The 20,277-nt window shown below is 35.3% G+C and overlaps 1 pseudogene; it reads right to left on the bottom strand.

Moving 5' to 3' along the window:
- Nucleotides 1-2,439: 2,439 nt before the first annotated feature.
- LOC113240769 (elongation factor 1-alpha 1-like) lies at nucleotides 2,440-3,827 on the bottom strand (annotated as a pseudogene).
- Nucleotides 3,828-20,277: the final 16,450 nt, after the last annotated feature.

The raw sequence follows: 20,277 nt of genomic DNA, 5'->3' as shown, positions 1-20,277 counted from the left end.
CGGTCCAAACAAAGGAGGAACCATAGTCAGGTGGATAAAGCAGGAAAGCCTTTGATAGAGAAAGTAATACTGAATTTGAACTTGAGTGAATAAAATATCAACAGGTAGAAACAGTAACAGGAGTTCACTAGGCGGAGGAGTATAAGATGCACAAAAGTTCAGATGTTGGAGAAAAGGGAATGTTTGGAAAGTAAATAATCAAGTTTGGCCGGAATGAAGGTCAATATAGAGGAATGGTACACATTAAGTCTGGAAAATATTGTAGAGTGATATTATTGAGAGGCTTGAAATCTAGTGGTCTTTCCGTTTTAATAGCAACTGTAATTCTTTCCGTGTTTTTCTGTTTAAGAATTGCTATGATAGTGCAATACAGTTGTGGAAAATAATGAGTTGGATATTAACACCACAGAGCCTCAATCAAGACAGCGGCAGGAAGAAATGAGGAATGAGCGACAGAAGGAATTCTAGAGGTAGAAGCCGCAGGAACTGGAAAATAATTGGATATGAGAGATAAAGAACAAAACTGAACCAACATTAACTGTGGAGTTTTAAGCCAGAGGGACAGAGAACGGTGCCACAACTCAGAGGAACAGGGAAGGTGGAAACAGATGCAGATGTTGGGGAGAAGTCCAGTTTTGCACATGGTGCATATTAAATAGACAGCGTCTGGGCCTTGGACATCTGCATCCTCTGAATAATGAATGATAAAGAGAAGGTGACAGTTACATACTCCGAGTGTTTTCAGAATAGAAATATTTGTTGAAACCTGTGAACACAGATAGGATTCTGCTGGTCCTGAAAGGAAGTTTCAACATACTTCTTAAACTTTTCTGCTCTGTCCAGGACATCTCCCACTTTAAAAATACCTAAAATTTTGAACTTCATCTTATCCATTTGTATCATTTCTTGATGAGAGTTAAACTGGCAAGTTTCTTTCATACTGATGAATTGGCAAGACTGCTAAGTGCCCACCCAATATCTTCTTTTCCTTCTTACCACAAAATTCTGTTTTACTTGTAGTGCTAATAAGGCCAGCTTTAAGAAATTTAAGAATAAAAAATGTTTCTCACCTTCTTCTTTCATGTTACATATTTTGGCCATTGAGAGGAAGGCAAAACTCCCAGAGAAACTTCCAGAGACTCAGGGGCATGCATTCCATTTGTTCTTTGTTCTTTCCTTTCTTTGTGCCTGAAACATTGATGTGTTGGCTGGAGATCTGGCAGCCATCTGGAGAACATAAAAATGAGACACCAAAATCAAGGACAGGAAAGATGTTAAGGCGCTAATATCCCCTGAGAGCACTTGACCCTCTGCTCGAATCCTGACCCCTCTAGTCTGAATTTTCTGTACTTGAAACAACATTACTATTTTCATTTGGTCAAGGCACTGCTTTAGAGATTTTTGTTGTTCCTAACTGAATACAATTCTGATTAAATGAATTCAGTCTTTTTCCTGTGCCAATCTGCCATAATATAATTATGTGGATTTACTTATCATCACCATAAGATATGTGTCAATTTTAAGGGCGAAAAATATCAATATCTCATGGTAAGATGCATGATTGAAGTGGCCTAACACATTAAACTAGACATAAAGTTTTTTTTTTTCAAAAGTGTGCTTTATGGATGACAGGGCTGATTATCACCTTTAAATGACTCCAGTTCCCTATTGCAATCACCATGGTTAATGAGTAGGAACAAACATGTAGTCATCTAAGTGAATATTCCACCAATCACAGATACCAACAGAGAAGGCATAACATCTTGATGTCCTTTGATTTCATATTTCTAGCATTCTGGCTTGGTGCACTGTGAAATGCATGCACATACACTGGGGGGGGGGGAAGCAATTTGACCAACTAGTGGTTTGCTTCCTTTGAGATAGGTGGCATATGGAAAATTGTAACAAATTGGAGATCTAGAGGCAGGAAGAAATATATTAAAAACAGAAAACCTGATTACTTTAAGTAATGTATCATTTTTATGTTTTTATCTTCCGTGCACAGTAATCAGTGATGTTAAAAAAAAAATAACATACTGTATCTACTTCATTAAAGCCCGAAAAGGAAAAAGCAAAAAGCAAGTGCAAGTTTAAATATTAAGGAAACTCTGAAACTCCCAAGCTAGTGGCTCTTCTTTTCTTTTCTTTTTTTCTCATTAAACTTTTGTTTTAATGGGTCTCAAAATTTTATGACAATATTTTTTCCATTAGAAAGTACTGATTTTAAAAACTAATTACTTAAAACTGCCACACACACACACACACACACACACACACACAAATGGTCCACGAAACATTCTCCTTTCCTTCTGAAGCTTTTACGAGACACTGTTGTCATTAACCAGGCTGTCACTGTTACACGGCCAACTGATGCAAATAGCTCTGCAACTGTTCTTCCACCACCAATTAAGATGGGGCGGCAGGTATTGGGGATAATATTCATTCAGCCTCCTGAGCTTTCTGGGCACACTTGGTGACCTTACCAGCTCCAGCTGCTTTCTTGGCCACTGCTTTGATGACATCCACAGCAGCTGTCTGTCTCATGTCACGAACAGCAAAACAGCCCAGAGGAGGGAGGATAGTCAGAGAAGCTCTCAACACACACAGCCTTGCCAGGAGCCATATCGATGATGGCAGCATCACCAGATTTCAAGAACTTGGGACCACTTTCCAGCTTTTTTCCAGAACAACGATCTATCTTCTCCTTTAGCTCAGCAAACTTGCAAGCAATGTGAGCTGTGTGACAATCCAGCACAGGTGCATATCCAGCACTGATTTGGCCTGGATGGTTCAGGATAATCACCTGAGCCGTGAAACCAGCTGCTTCCATTGGTGGGTCATTTTTGCTGTCACTAGCTGCAGTGCCACTACGAACGTCTTTGACAGATATGTTCTTGACATTGAAGCCCACTTTGTCCCCAGGAAGAGCCTAACTCAAAGCTTCATGGTGCATTTCAACAGACTTTACTTCAGATGTAACATTGACTAGAGCAAAGGTGACCACTAAGCCAGGTTTAAGAACACCAGTCTCCACTTGGCCCACAGGGATAGTACAAATACCACCAGTTTTGTAGACATTCTCTAGGGGAAGATGCAAGGGCTTGTCAGTTGGGTGAGTTGATGGCAGAATGTCATCTAGAGCTTTAAGCAGTGTGGTTCCGCTGGTATTGTCATCTTTACGGGTGACTTTCCATCCGTTGAAGCAAGACTTAGCACTTGGCTCCAGCCTGTTGTCACCGATCCAACCAGAAATTGGCACAAATGCTAACATGTCGGGGTTGTAGCCAATTTTCTTGTTGTAGGCGCTGACTTCTGTAATGATTTCCTTGTATCTCTTCTGGCCGTAGGGTGGCTCAGTGGAATCCATTTTGTTAACACCAACAATTAGTTGTTTCACACCCAGTATGTAAGCCCAAGGGTTTGCTCATGGGTCTGCCCATTCTTGGAGCTACCTGCTTCAAATTCACCAATATCATCAACGAAAAGCAGGACAGCACAGTCAGCCTAAGATGTGCCTGTAAACATGCTTTTGGTAAAGTCTCTGTGTCCTGGAGCACCAGTGATGGTCACATAATACTTGTTGGTCTTGAATTTCCACAAGGAGATGTCAATGGTGATACCACACTCACATTCAGCTTTCAGTTTATCCAAGACTCAGGCATACTTGAAGGACAACTTTCCCATCTCAACAACCTCCTTCTCAAATGTCTCAGTAGCTCTTTTGTCAATCTCACCACATTTGTAGATCAGATGGCCAGTAGTGGTAGACTTGCCCGATCTACATCTCCAACGATGATGATGTGATATGAGACTTTTCTTTTCCCATTTTGGTTTAAGTTTAGCAGTGGTTTTCATGACACCTGTGTTCTGGTGGCAAGCCTGTTGCAAAAAAGCACTTCTTTTCTCTTATTTGATCAATGAGGAGGAAAGAATATTGCCCACATTCACTAAAGTTTGCTTTATATTTTACATTTTTTATATTATAAGATGAAAAGAAAGAATAGAGAACAATTTTAAATGTCCAACTTGTGTTCTAACTGTATTTGTCTTAACCATTAAAAACAGTAGGGGGAAAAATCAGGAATCTACTCTGTTTTTAATGCTTCATAGTGCTCCGGGGTAAAACAGTATATAACCACATAAAATGTTTGGTAAAATGCTTAATAAATACTAGCAGAAACTTTTGATGACATATCCATGAACTAGGCCCCTCTTCACTTTCAGTGGAACCCAAATTTTGTACAGGTGTTCACCTCTTCATAGGACTTAGGTAAGGTCACTTCATCCTCAACTCCAGCTACCAAATCCAAATCAGTTTAAACCAATTATAAGGGCTCATTACCCTTTCCAGTGATATAGTTAATCATAGACTTGTATTAACTTGTAGACTTATTTTAACCAATAAGATCATCAGAGATAGCTGCCTGAAATCTGTATGGAACATTTAGTTTACTCCGGAGACAGGGAGGAGGGAAAAGGGAGTGAGGAAAGGAAGAGGAGGAGGACAAGGATGACTAGGAAAATGAGAAGGGCAAGGAGAAGAAGGAGGATGGGAAGAAAGAAAGGAAGAAGGAAGGAAGGGACAAAGGAAGGAGATAGCAGAAACTCCTTTATTTCAAGTCTGATTATGGCCTATGGCTGCTGTAGCTTTCTCCTGTCCAAAGAAGAGCCCATCAAAGAGTAAAAACAACAGGTTTGGAAAGCAGAACAAAGCTTCGAAAGGAATCTAAGTCCTTAAAGACATCTTTGAGCTGCTGAATTTACAAACTAAAGTCTCTCCACTTCCATACTCTTTTTTATGTGACATGAGAATGTGTTTCTATTGAAGGCAGCTGAATAGTCTTCTGTGACTTTCATCCAAAAGCAAGTTGATGTGCAAAGTGTGTACCAACTAAATCAATAGCTACTAAATGATTATCCTTCAGGCTTTGTTTTAGAAGAATTAGAAATTTCTTGTTAATGTTGTTTGTATTTTTTTTTTCTGTAGAATGAACATACTTTTTATTCTATGATTTTAGTGGGCAGGAATGGTATAAAGCAAACTTTATATCAATGTTTCTTTAATATTGAATTAAGAGTGGCCTACTTCGTAATTATCGAAGTTTGAAAAATGCAGGACTCCTCTTCCTTGAAGTCTTTCCCTGACTTCTTAAACTCTTTCCCTAACTTCTTAAATCAGAATCTCTTGTGGGTGATTACCTAGAATCTGAAAATTTAATGAACCATTCAGTTGGATCTTAGATGGACTACTAATAGACATGCGATGAACTTTCTGGTATATAAAACACTTGAGCCCTTTGCATTTTTACAATAAAATATGTAATCCCAATTTGTTTACTATTTCTAAAATGGCTGATTTGCCAAAATTCATAACCTTGTTTGTTACTTGAGTTGGAATATTTTCCAGTGTTCAGCCCTCTTCAACCCCACAGAACTTGTTTAACATACTTAAAATCATGAAGATACTTAACATCAGCAAATGCAATCCCTAAGAATTTATATGACATTACTTTTGATAATTTTGGTTAATTTCAGCATATTCCCCAAAAGAAAATTATTTGGCCTTTATTAACTTTATCTCAATAAATAAACCCCATTAAAAAATTTAGAATTTTAGATATCAGTGCAAGTTCTATAATTTGTAGAATCATTGTTCTACAAGCATAGTAAATCAACTTGTTCTAATGATGTTAATTACAAGCATAAGTAAATCAACTTGTTCTAATGATGTTAATTTAGTATAGATTTGAATGATCACAACTGGTTCATCAGGTCTGTTGTCTAAATGACCAGCACAGCAGATGTTCCTCCTTTAGCTTAGCAATACTCATGGAGATAACTAGTAGATTCAGCACAAATTGAAGAAATATGCTGTCTGCTGGGAGTTGTTCCCAGTAACGGAGCTGTAGCATCTGCCTGCTGATTCCAAGAACAAATGAGTGAGTTATAGAAAATAACTCATTGCTTTCAACATACCTGTGAGTTTATTTGCATTCTGTTGTAATACAACTGCAGAGTGGATTTGAAAATATACCACTAATAACATACTGTCATTGGTACTGGTGAGCAAACCATCTTCCTTGCTGAGATATCTACTGAAAGATAATTACTGGAGACACAAGTATCTAGAACCTTAAAATGTCAGTCACCTTCTCTGGCAAGATATTCTGGATCAATGACTTATGTGGAGTAAGTTGCTTTGTTTTACCTTGTGATGTTTTTGCTGAACCGGTTCTAAAAAAGAATATGCAAGTAAGCCCAGTGTGATTGGGAATACAGTACTTCAAAAATTTAATGTTAAATATGCATGCATCATAATGTGTTCATGTTTAAACTTATTATGATCCAGATTATATTTGCACATTCATAATTTACATTTTTGCTTTTTTAAAAATATATAAACATGAGAGAAGTTATCTGCAGGTCCAATATCATCAGCATTTTGATTTGAGGAAGGACTTTTTTTCCCTGACAAAATAGACAAGGTTATTTTCAGTTGGCATGACTAACGCAGTGGACTTTCTGAGGAAGCACATATAAGTAATTAAAATTTTTGCATCAAGATTTTTTATATATATTACGTTTTTGGCAATTTATGAAAATTAAGAGTCTAAAAAGACTTTCCATAAACATGTAAAGTTGTTCAAATTATTTAATTTACATTAATAATTTTGTTTAAGTTTTAGGGATGAGAATCTTCATGGGATCACAAGAGTTCTAGTATCTAATGATTCTGCCAGAAAATTTCTCTAATAATTAGCATTTATGAAGGGAATTATTTGAACTGGAAAAGTAAAACAAGAACTTTCATTCTTACCAAATGTATTTATTTGCCTCATGTCTTATAACAGAGATGTATTTTGTTTTTTCTAGTGTGTGTTACATACTTCCTGAGTAAAACGAGTGAGAGTACTTATATATGTCCACTAGGAATATAGGTACTATTACAAATCACCAAATAGTTACACTAAAAAAGCAGGCAAACAAACCGACTTCAAAGAAATAGTCCGAGTAGTTTATTCTTTCAGTGGTCAAAAAAATATGGCTCTTAGTTTTGTTCCCAGTTTCTAGGTTAATGACATGGAAATGTTCTCCCTATAGTTGTAATTCAGAAACTCTTTTACCTTTGAAGCATTTTAAGCTAAGCCATCTTCAGTTTATAGACAGCTTAAAGATATCTGATGTTAAAATTAAAATAAAATTACTCTCTACATGCCAGTCCTCTTATTATTGATATGTTCATTTGCTACACTGACAAAATTCACAGAACAATTCATAATCAAAATGGACTATGGTTACCAGAAACAGGGACATTATGGGCCAAAAATATGTTGTTGTTTAAAAAATAAAAAAGTGGGGGGCACCTGGGTGGCTCAGTCAGGGAAGCATCTGCCTTTGGCTCAGGTCATGATCTCAGGGTCCTGGACTCGAACCCCACATTGGGCTCCCTGCTCAGTGGGAAGCCTGCTTCTCCCTCTCTCTCTGCCTGATGCTCTGCTTGCTTGTGCTCTCTCTCTCTGTCAAATAAACAAAATCTTTAAAAATAAAAAATAAAAATAAAAATAAATAAAATAAAAAAGTGGCCAGGATAAACACGCAAGCATCCTATTCACCAAAAGGATAATATAATCACCAGAAATTCAAACTAAAATATATCAAATATCTCAGTTCACCACAAACATTAGTATAACTTGGATTACCAGCTCTTTGTGTTCTTTCCAGTTACCTGCACTGCCTCCCCCATCTTCATCTAACTCCACTAAACCTCTCTCCTTCTATCCAGAGTTTATTAATCCTCCAGTGATCAGTGGCTTCGCTTACCCATAAATCCTCTCTCACACTCTAGCCAACACTCATCTGTTTGATTTGAATTCCTATAGTGTATATAGGTTTTCATTCATTTTGAAAGCCAGTTCTTCTTACTCTGACTACCATCCCTTCAAAGACTATCAACTGAGCATCTGTTACGAGTTAGAGGTGATGGGTATAAACATATAAAGACAGGTTTTTAACAGTATGTGCTTTCTAACTAGTTCATTTTTAGTAACTAATATTTCATAGAATGCTAGCCATCAAATAGGAGTCAACATCCATTTCTGATGGTACCGATAGTTACTAAATTCTTACTATATGTTTAATACAACCTTAAGACTCTTATGTATGTTTTATTTTTCCTAAATGAACTACATTCAAGATGGTGTAACCATTAGACAACTTTTTAAAGAAAATTGTTCTCACTACCCCATAAACCCAATCTGAAACTCATTGTTTCTACCAAGCCATTAGATGAACAATTAAGCTGTACTAGTAACATTCTGAATCACTGCTGGAAAATAAACATTCTGCTAGATATTTTAAGCCTAAACAATCCATTTCTATAGTTTCAGTGTAAAGTTCCAGCGTAAAATAAAATATTAATTCCAGTGTAAAATAAAAATAGTTTTCTTATCTCATTTAGAACTTCTTTTCTCCTCCAGCTAGCTACGGCTTCAGGCTTAGGGATGAGGACTGACAGAGTGGTTATGGCCAGTTTGTGATTTCCATCCTACCTATACTTCTACTCTCCTCACCATTTCTGAGTTACTCTACCCTTCCAGGATTTGGCCAAGAAAAAGGTGATTTCTAGAAATAAGGTGTTTTTGTTTTTGGTGGGGGGTTGTTTGTTTGTTTTTTGTTTGTGTTTTTGGGATTTGGTATCAGGGTATAGTAAGAAGTTAGGGCTGGCTCTTTCTTCCATGGAAAATTTCAAGGTGTTTGTTTGTTTGTTTCTCCCTCTGCTCAGAACCTCTTATGAACATTTCCTTGAGTCTTGATAGCTGTGTGGCTACTGCTCACAGTTGTCTCTCCTGCAACTGTGTGGCTGTTGCCTCACCCACATTGACTCTTTCTGCACCACACACTGACTGCATCCCCAAAGAATACGTCCTTCTATTTCAGTCTCTTGATTCTCATATAATTTTGATGTGAGTGATGGGGTCAGGTAAGGTTTCCTAATCAGTTTTAAACCTATCCCAACTATCCAACATCAGTTCATTCATTAAATCACATATTTATTGAGTTCTCAGGTATGGTTCTGAGCAGTGGAAAAATGTTCGTAAACAGGCAGACAACAATCAGTTCTCACAGAGCTTAGATTTTATTGGGAGAGTCAGACAATAAATACGACTTCTTCAGAAGAACAATATATACTATATGTGATCATTAAATTTTATGTGTCAACCTGGCTAGGTTGTTCTGTTGTTTGGTCAAATATTAGCCTTGGTTTTTCTGGGAAGGTGTTTTGTAGATGTGACTAACATCCACAATCAGTTGACTTGAAGGACATTACACAGGGCCTTGTCAATCAGTTGATTCCCTAGAGATGGTGATACAGAAATGCTGTCCGAGTTTCTGGATTTATGGTTTGCCCTTTACTTTTTAGACTCAAGACTACAACATCAACTCCTGTCTGAGTTTTCAGGCTGTCAGCCTCCTCTATCGATTTCAGACTTACTATCTATCCCTCACAGTCATGTGAGACAATTTCTTAAAATAAATCTCATAATATACATTTAGAGGCTATATAAGATAATACATATATCCTATTGATTCTCTTTTTCTGGAGAGTTCTGACCAATATACTATGTTAGTAGTGTGCTAAGTACTTAGTAGAAAAATAAAAACTGAAGGAAATATGAAATTTAAATGTATGTGTGTAAAAGTGTATGGATATTTTTTAGGTAGGGTATCTAGAAAAGGCCTCATTGAAAAGAAGACTTTTGATTTGAGATAAGGAAAGAGAGCCAGTCTTGAGACTATGTCAGGGGAAAAGCATTTCAGATAAAGTGAACAGCATTTGCAAAGGTCCCCGAGCTAAGTTCATATCTAGTTTGTTCAAGGAACAATGGAGAAGCCTGTCAGAGAATGGAGTGAACGTGAGAGATGTTTTTAAGCAGAGAAGTGGACTGACTTCTATTGCTATATTGAGTGTAGACAGAGAAGGGCAACGGAAGGCAAAGAGGGGGGTAAAAAGACCAGTGAGGAAGCTGTTGCATTAATTTAGATGAGAGGTGCTGGTGATGTGGACAGGATGATGGCTTATGAAGTGGAAAGAAGTGGTCACATTCTGGAAATACACTGAAAGTAGAGTCAGCACAATAGACTTCTGACAATATGTGGGTTAGAACAAAACTATAAAAATCTAGAACAACAGAAACTTTTTGGACATGAGCAACTGGAAAAACAGAGTTGCCATTAGCTGAAATGGAAGAGATGCAGAAGGACTTGGGGGTGGGTGGCAGGTAAAAAGATGATGGCTGTACTAAGTCTTGTGTATGCATGAGCTATACAAATCTGGAGGGCAGCAACAGATTTAGCTAATAGCAAAGTTTCGGTCCTGGCCTCTGTGTAATAGCAAATGTTCTAACATCTGGTTATAAGGATATTCACTGTTTTGATTCTTATGAAAAATCATGAGTCCAATAATATTTCCCCAAATTCACAGATTAGAATATGGAGACTAGGGGCGCCTGGGTGGCCTAGTTGTTAAGCTTCTGCCTTCGGCTCAGGGCGTGATCCTGGATCCCTGGGATCGAGCCCCACATCAGGCTCCTCTGCTGGGAGCCTGCTTCTTCCTCTCCCACTCCCCCTGCCCGTGTTCCCTCTCTCACTGGCTGTCTCTCTCTTTCTGTCAAATAAATAAATAAATAATCTTAAAAAAAAAAGAATATGGAGACTAAAACATTTTATGTTTATATTATATTTTGCTCCAGTAACATACTAAATCACTGATTCTATTTGATTAACAAGCTCTCAGTATGCAGTGATTACATATATGGGGTGGACCATGATGTTCATTAGGCAAGGCATCTTATTTAGAAAGTTCTAGATATTATGAGTGAAATTTACTCTCTAGTTTCTCCCTGTCCTGAGATACATATATTTTTTTATATCTCAACTAGAGATCTGTCTTTAATTTTAGAAGGTTTCAATGTTCATACACACCGAGTACTGAGGTAGATGTTTCTCTGAATTCTAGCTACAGATATCATTTTTTATCACAACTAGATGTTCTGATTTTTTATGCGCAGTCCTGGACAAATATCCAGGAAAAGCATCTTTGTGTTTCCACTTCTTTTAGTGTTTCATGTCCTGTCTTAGCTTTTGCTGTGCCAACAAGTTGCCAGAGTCTGAGAAAATGACACTAAACACTAATTACTTGCACAAGTCACATGGGGTCCATGAGTTAGTTGAATTAGCTGAATTATGTCTGGCTGGACTGAATTCAATGAAGCTCTGTTTTTATGCTGGGATCAAAAGTCATTGGTAAGTAAAGGAAATATCAATATATCCAAAATTCCCAACAAGGTTGGAAAATACGTTGGGAATACCCAGTGCATGTGGGATAGAAACTGAAGCCAAATTCAATTTAATCTCAAATGAAAGGTGATCTGAGTTCATATAAAAACACTTCCCATTTCTATTCAGTGTTGTACTGGTGGGTCCTAGCTAGTGCAATAAAGCAATAAAAAGAAATAAAATATGTAAAGATTAGAAAAAAGAAAAAGAACAGTTTTTATATACATAAAATTTTAATATGGAAATTTCCAAGACATCTTCAATATACCTACAAATAAAAGATACTTTTTGTTAAAATACAAGAACACTTTCTCATGTATTTTTCTCAAGTATTTATTAAAAAGTGGCCAACTTTAAAAAAAGAGTTGATAGTGATGATGCATAATTTTATTCACCAGTTTATCTGCATAATTAATGAAATCATTTGGCAAATTATAAAAAGAAGTGGAAGATAAAAGGACATGAAACTCATAAAACACATTAAATTACAAAATTATGAAATAATTTAAAACATTTTAAAGCAGTTAAAGGTAGCTAATTAAGAACTATGTTTGTTAACTTCAATTCGCAGATGGAAAATATACATATTTCAGATGTTGATATACCTCTGACAAAATCCATATGACTAGAAAAGTAAATTAGTGAGAAATTTATTCTACTAAGTTATTAAATAGAAATATTGTTAGTTAAAAATATTGTGGCATGACAGTCAAAGTGTTACTAAAATTCACCATTGCATTTCTTTTTTAAATAGGATTTATTATAGGTAGAATATATTTTAAACAAAGTTTTATTGAAATACAATTGACATTTAACATTATATTAGCTTCAGGCATACCACATGATTTGATATATATATATATATATATTTCAAAATGATTGCCACAATTAGTTTAGTTAACATCTATCACCACACATAGCTATAATATTTTTTTCTTGTGATGAGAACTTTTAAGATCTACTCTCTTAGCAGCTTTCAAATATAGAATATAGTATTGTTAACCATAGTTACCATGTTGTACATTTTATCCCCAAGAATTGTTTATTTAACTGGAAGTTCATCTTTCACCCACCCGCCTCTTTCCAACTCTGGCAAACACTGTTCTCTGTGTCTACAAGTTAGGTTTCAGGTTTATTTTGTTCTTTTCTTTTTGATTCCACATATAAGTAAGGTCATGCAGTATATATTTTTCTGTCTGACTCTAATTTCACCTAATAATGCCCTCAAGAGCCATCTATATTGAAAATAGTAAGGTTTCTTCTTTTCTTCCTTCCTTCCTTCCTTCCTTCCTTCCTTCCTTCCTTCCTTCCTTCCTCCTTCCTTCCTTCCTTCCTTCCTTCCTTCCTTCCTTCCTTCCTTCCTTCCTTCCTTCCTTCCTTCTTTTTAGCTGAATAATATTCTATCAGATGTATACGCCATATTTCCTTTATCCATTCATCTGTTGATGGAAGCTCAGGCTGTTTCCACGTCTTGGCTATTGTAAATAATGCTGCAGTGAGTGTGGGGCTTCAGATGTATTTTTCCTATTTCCTTTAGATTAATACCGAGAAGTGAAATTGCTGGATCATATGGTAGTTCAATTTTTTTTTTTGAGGAAACTCTATACTGTTTTTGCAGTGGCTGTATCAACTAACATTCCTACCAGCAGTGCACAAAGGTTCCATTTTTTTCTACATCTTTACCAATACTTATTATTTCTTATATAGTTGGTAATAGCTATCATAACAAGTGTGAGCTAATGTCTCATTATGTTTAGAGATTTTGACATTTTTCTGATGATTAGTGATATTGAGCACCTTTTAATGTACCTGTGGGTCATCTGGATGTCATCTTTGGAAAAATGTTTATTCAGATCCTCTTCCCATTTTTTAATCAGATTTTTAAATCAGATTCATATTTAATCATATTGTTTATTAGAGTTGTGTTAGATATATGGTTTGCAAATACCTTCTCCCAATCTGTAGTTTGCCTCTTCATTTTATTAATGGTTGCTTTGCTGTGCAGATGTTTTTTAAGTTGATGTATTCACAGTGTATTTCTTTCAAAAAAATTAAAGATGGAGGGACTTAGAAGATACTATGCTATGTGAAATAAGTGAGACAGAGAAAGACAAATACCATACGATTTCACTTATATGTGGAATCTGAAAAACAAAACAAACAAGCTAGTAAATAATAACAATGAACAATAAAGACCTAACTGGTGGTTGCCTGGGAGAAGGGTGGGGATAGGTAAATTAAGATTAAGAGGTACAAACTTCCAGTTATAAAATAAGTAAGTCATGGGAATGTAATGCATAGCATAGGGAATATAGTCAAAACTACTGTAATAACTTTGTATAGCGACAGGTAATAACCACACTTATTATGGTGAGCATTCTGTAATGTGTATAATTGTGGAAACACTGTGTTGTACACCTTAAACTATTATTATATGTCAACTTTAATTAAAAAGAAAGAATTTAAATGTTTCTGGTATTAAACATTAAATACATGTCAGTTATGCTATGGGTTTAAAAGGAATTCTTTTGCTGTTGGAACACTTAAGACAGATCTATACCCTTAAATTTTTAATTGTTTGATATGTTATTATTGAAATCGGTATTTTTTAAACATTTAATCGTTTTCTCTAATCATTTACAATAGATGCATTAACAGTGTACGTAAACTCCCAATTGCTATTCATTAGCTTACAGTTAACACTAAAGTATCTCTGAAACTTGTAGACATCTTTTTTAACACATCCATTCATGTTGGTTTGTAAAATCATATCTTTCTCTGCTACTATATTTTGTTATACTGTATTGAGCATTGTAGTTTTCCTTGTATTATATATTATTCTATAATTTGGGGTTTTTAAAACCTTAATGTTAAACTATCCTCTGAGTTACTGATTTTTACAATATGAGTCAAAGCAAATATACTTGATGAAATAACCAGTTTCTTCAGATGTTTTTAATGAGCAAATGTGTTGATTGAATCGCAAACGACAATTCCCAGAATTAGCAGTAAGGTTTATCTCTTTGCCCTGAAAGCATGGGAGTCACCATGATTTCCTACATGTTATATATTGAGGGCACTGGTTCAATTGTACTTGGAAGAAGAAAAAAAATCAAAGATTATGTGTCATATTCCTCTGATTCCTTACATGCCTCAAGCTAGATGGAATATTAATTACATATGTCTGACACCACAGGCCAAGCAACCTTCCAAATATTAGTTTGGAAAACAAACAAACAAACAAAAAAACAAAAACAAAAAGAAAGTGCTAACCAATTTCTTAGAAAGTTTCAAGTGCATGTGTTAAATTCTGCAAATCATATAAACCATAAAGACTCTCCTACTAGAATAGTAGCAAAATCATTGCTATGGTTTCTCTGTAATAAGTTCAGCTGGTGATTGAGTGACTCTATTTTATCAAAAACAATAACAGGTGGTCAATACTGCTCTTCTTTTGTACAATAGATCATGTGGCTGAGGGTTACAGTTATGCCTATGCCGAATTAGGTGTTGTCTTCTCTTCCTTATTTGTAAAAAGAGAAAATTTGTAACCTATATAATTAGAAATTACCACTAGGAGACTCTGAGCAGCTCTAGGAAAATATGAAACCTAATAAATAAGTCTAGGTATAATTTACTAATGCCTAAACTATCTGGCATGGTTTTTTATTTTATTTAACTTTAACTTGCAGAGATAAGCACAAATTCAGAAATGAAAAAGGAGATCTCCCAATTACCCCAATTATTTAGTATTATCTCAATCTTAAATGATAAACTTGGTGCATTCAGCAACTTAGGATGATATTTAATCAGTGTTAAAATCAAGTTATATAAATACTTTTATTTAGAAAAATAATGTCATACAAGGAAAATTAGAACTGTCCATTTCCATAAGTATCTAAAATATATCTGAATTATGACAGAATGCACTCAATTCTTTGTTTGTTTTATTTAAATTCAAGTTGGTTAACATGTAGTGTATTATTAATTTCAGGGTAGAATTTAGTGACTTTTCAGTTGTGTAACACCCAATGCTCATTACATCAAGTGCCCTCCTTAATCCCCATTCCCAGTTACCCCATCCCCCCACCCTCCTCCCCTCCAGCCACCCTCAGTTTGTTTTCCATAGTTCAGAGTCTCTTATGGCTTGTCTCAGAATGCGCTCAATTCTAACATCTAAAGTTGGGTTCAGCCTTCAAGCAACGGCATGTCATAAGTTTATTTTCTACATCCAAGTTACCACCCCAGGCTGTGGACTCCACAATTAAACAAATGCATTTATATCTGGGCTCTGACACTGACAACGCAGTCTTGCACAGGATTATTCATCACTCTGGGCTTCAGTTTCTTTATTTGAAAATGGATAGAAAATTACCATACTCGTGCAGTTTTTGTGAGATTCAATGAAATAGTCTATGTAAAGTAGTTAAAATTATGCTTGGACTTATTATTCATCTGCTCCAGTTAAGTTTATGCCTATCTGTCTCAGGAGGTAGACCCCTTCCAAGCAGTTTCTGGGCAGTGCACACGTGATTCATTTTTTTTTTTAAGATTTATTTATTTATTTTAGAGAGAGAAAGAGAGAGAGACAGAGTACGAATGAGGGGAGGCGCAGGGGGAGAGAATCCCAGCAGACTCCCCGTTAGGCTTGATCTCACAACCTATGAAATATGATCTAAGCTGAAATCATAATAGTTGGAGGCTTAACCAACTGAGCCACCCAGGCACCCCAACACACCATTCATGGTAAGGGTAACCCCGAACCTGTATTCTTATTTTCACTGTCATTCTTCCTTCACTTACTTCAAGCTTCTCTTTGTGTTCTGTCTTTCATGATTTCTCATAACTGGATCCCTACTTAAATCCATCTTTTATTTTGGTAATTTAATAATCGACAGAGAACAAAAAGATCTTAAAGTCCTCTCTCAGTTAAAGATGTTTTTGTTTCTAATGTGCCCTTTAGCTTCCTGGAACATCTTGCCTCCTCTACGTCTTATAAAAAGAAAAACAGAAAGCTTTATCTGATTTTAAAATAGCACATATTATCTTGAAAAGCAACGCTAAACTTAGCAGGATAGCAAATTGCTATCTATAGAGATACTTCCTTTTAACCAAGTCTTTGGCAAAGCTGTTACTACTTTCTTTTTTGCTTATAATTCCTGGCACAGATTACGAAGCATGAATTTTATTAGTGAATCACAACAATTTTTCTACCTTTCTTAAAATCTCAATAAACAATGTTGTACAAGTATCTAGATTAGAAAATAGAAAATAGTAGTAATAACATATACCTTGAATCTAAGACTTGACTAAGATAATTCGCTTTCTCAGTTTACAGGGTGTTAGTTATAACTCACATTTACATGGCATCGAAAAATGAGATTTTTTTCTTTCGTTGGCACAGAGACAACATTAAAACATCTCCAGTTGATCATTAGTTACCTTAGAAAACTAACCAGTTTCAAATCTGGTTCTTTGTCCTATAAACTCAGAAACTAAATATGATTTCAGACAGAATAAATACACATCTAAGCAGAAATGTTTACCAAGAGTATGAGAATGACAAATTTTTATTCATTTCAAATAAAAAAGAAGACAAATTACATGTAATGATGTATTTGGCTCAGGTCATAATCTCAGTGCTGTGCGATCCAGCTCCCTGTCGGGCTCTGCGCTCAACACAGAGTCTGCTTGGTTTTCTTTCTCTCTCTCTCCTTCTACCCCTCCTCTATCTCGCTCTAAAAAGAAATTACTTCTCCTAGTGTATTAGCCATTGTTTTGAGTATTGTATTAGTCATCCTTAGCTGCAATAACGCTACACACAAATATGCTATAATCTCAGTGATTGGTAACAATTGATATTTTTTCACAGTTTTGAATCTGCAGAGAACTCTAGAATTCTGCTCCAGGCTATGGGTTGGATTTAGCTGTCCACCAGCCTTCTCACTCAGGACTCAATCCGACAGAACAGGGGCTGCCAAAGGTATGTTCTTTTCATGGCAAATGGCAGGAGTAAAAGAAACGAAACCTACCATCAGTAGGGTAGGGAAGAGCACTTCTCCCATGCAGGAAGGAAAAGGTGAGTGGATATTAGCTCTACAATAATATAATCTACTGCAGATGGCTTCCGAAAGCATTGCCCATGTGAATCTTCTTTCTTTCTGTGTTTAATGACTAAATTACCAAATTTCTAATGGATTGTTCTTTCTTTACCTTTTTTTTTTTTTTATGTTAGTGTATCCAACCCTACAAGCATGGTGACCATTTTAATTCCTTAATGGGATTTCATTTCCTCCTCTGATGGAAATTATATCATTTAAACTTATTTCCCTCAAGTTAGTTCTTAGTTTGTTAATGCTTCAGTATAGATTCTAAGAAATAGTAAATGAAACATGGTTCAGACGTTATACTTTGAAAAATAAATAGATTTGCCTCTACTAACTGAAGACCAACGTTAAATTCAGCAAAAAAGTCGTTTAAAAAAGTAGAAAGGACTGTCCTGAGATAATACAATTGGGTGAGGGGTAAAGAAAAAACAAAGCACAAGTCAGATACCATGATTTTTATTATAAGCAGCCTAGTCGTTCCTAGTGTCCATGGCCTTGGATTTGATGAATAACATTGTGTTCTAATAAAGTGTGCGTCTGTGCAGTTAATCAGGAAGACATTACCATTTGCCACCCTCTCCCAATTTCTCTAAGCAATGGTTCTGAAATTATTCTTGATAGTGAGCCCACAACCCTTCACTCTGATAAAGTTTTCCCTGTATCACATTAAATTATCATTGCTATTAAATTACTATTACTATACACTATTGTAGCTTTTATTACATCATGAGCAAGTGGAAACTACAACTCAATAATGTTGTATAGTATATTTTAACATGATCTGACACTTGGAATGCACAAATCCTCTTCTGGGTTTCCTGTTTTGACTTTAGTCCTGTATTTCCAAATGCCTGATGAAAATCTTCATTGGATGGCCAAGCAATACTTCAAACTCACAGTCAGAGTAAATCTGTCACAATTTCTTTTAGTTTGTTTCTGTTTTGTTCTTGTATCTGTTTTGCATCTTCATTTTCCCAGCTACCATGGATTGGTTAAATAGCACATTACCTGGAACTGAAATATTTCTCAACAGATATAAAACTAAAATTAGTATCCAGAACTCAGCTGAAAGAGATAAAGAGAAAGAAGAGAAGAGACATCACAAGACATATGCAGATGATAAATGAACATTTTTAACATATTAAAGTATTAAAAATGAGTAAGAGAGAAGAGAAACAATATTCTAAGGATAATAACAGAAATTTATACCACATTTATAAAAGAAACAAAGTCAAAGGAAAGATAAAACCCCAAGCAAGATAAATGAAATTAAATCCCCACCTACAAATCTCATTGGGAGATCGTGGAGCTCCAAGCACAGAAGATAAGTTTACAATGTTTGACATCTATTCATTAATTGATTTCAAAAACCATACAGAATTTGAAACATCAAACAGGTAACAAAAGAGACATCAAACAGGTAGCTCTTTGCACTGATCCTCTAATAGAAAGTGATATATTCTTAACCTGCCTTGTGGAAAATTTTATTTGCTGGAAAGTTGAAAATGAAAAGAGGTAGTTCCTCTACAAGCCATGACATTCACTATCAATTAACAACTAGTTTCTAACAAGAAATAGAAGAAAAATTTACAATGAAGTAGCATTAATAATACCCAGGAAGAAAACTGTGAGAAGTCCAGCATATATTCTAGATTTAAGAAAGCTTTCAAAAGGTTAGGGAAAATACAGTTATAAAACTAAAGTGAAAAATTAAGAGTATACAAAAAATTATAAAGCTCCTCAAAATGATATTCTGAAAATATAATTTTGAATGGGGAAATAAGAAAGAGAAGAATTATTTCAAGATGTTATCATATCTAACATTAAGGTCTAGAACAAATACATAATTAAAAGTTAATGAAGATGGACAAAGATTGTGTAATTAATGAATAAGAATCTCATAAACCCTTAAGAATGCCATAACAGGGTGGAAACCCAGATAAAACTACTATTTGCAAAAATGCAAAGGATATGAAGGGATTTCCTTGGCTTTAAGGGGAAAAAAAAGAAAAACAATGCAATCTGAGGTCTGCTGCTTAGAATAGATGGAAAAATGTTAATAGAGTGAGAAAGTCCTCAAACTTATTTTATGTCCTTCTCTTTTGTTTCTGTCAATTATATTAACTTAAAAAGTAAAATATCAGAATTCATAAAAAAAATATTCAAGGGCAACTGAAGAGAATTTTAAAAGCAAACTAACTTTCTAAATCAATCTAGCACAAATAGCTCAGACCACTTGCCCCTTAGTGCACTGAAAGATCTTGAAGATAATATTAAGCCAATGTCACCTGTATGGTAAGAATTATGTGAAACTATAGAGGTGGCTCAGTTGGAAAACAAGAAACTGAATTTCCTCCCAAAAGAAGATGATTTGTGGGCACTTAGAAATAAGAATAACATTCTAAATGTCTAATAATGGGAAATTGTTGGGACAATCATAGATTGCATTTAACAAGAAAGATAATAGTTGTACTATGCTCTCTACAGATTGTTTTCACCTGGAAAGTTGAATTGGTTTAAAGGTAATGGAAACAATTGAAGCCATAAAATTTAGGAAATGGTGGAAGGTTAGCTAGGAAAAGGAAATAGTTTAAAGACTATGATAAATGGAAAAATGAATTAGAAATATTTGACATGAATCTGTCAAGAAAGAAAATAAGTACAATAATTCCAGGTTGATGGAGTCTAGTGATCTGCCTTTCAGGGTAGAACAAAATAGTCTCAAAAAGAATTAGAGCTGAGGTTGTATTGGGAATGTTTATAGGATGCAAGACACACTGACATGTTAGAACTCGTGATCTTAAGGATCTAGTCCACATATGATGTTAACAGA

The sequence above is a fragment of the Ursus arctos genome, unplaced genomic scaffold (assembly GCF_023065955.2).
Source record: "Ursus arctos isolate Adak ecotype North America unplaced genomic scaffold, UrsArc2.0 scaffold_4, whole genome shotgun sequence".
NCBI classification, from domain to species: Eukaryota; Metazoa; Chordata; class Mammalia; order Carnivora; family Ursidae; genus Ursus; species Ursus arctos.
Note: the sequence above shows the minus strand (reverse complement) of the source record. Positions and strands in the feature narration are given on the sequence as shown.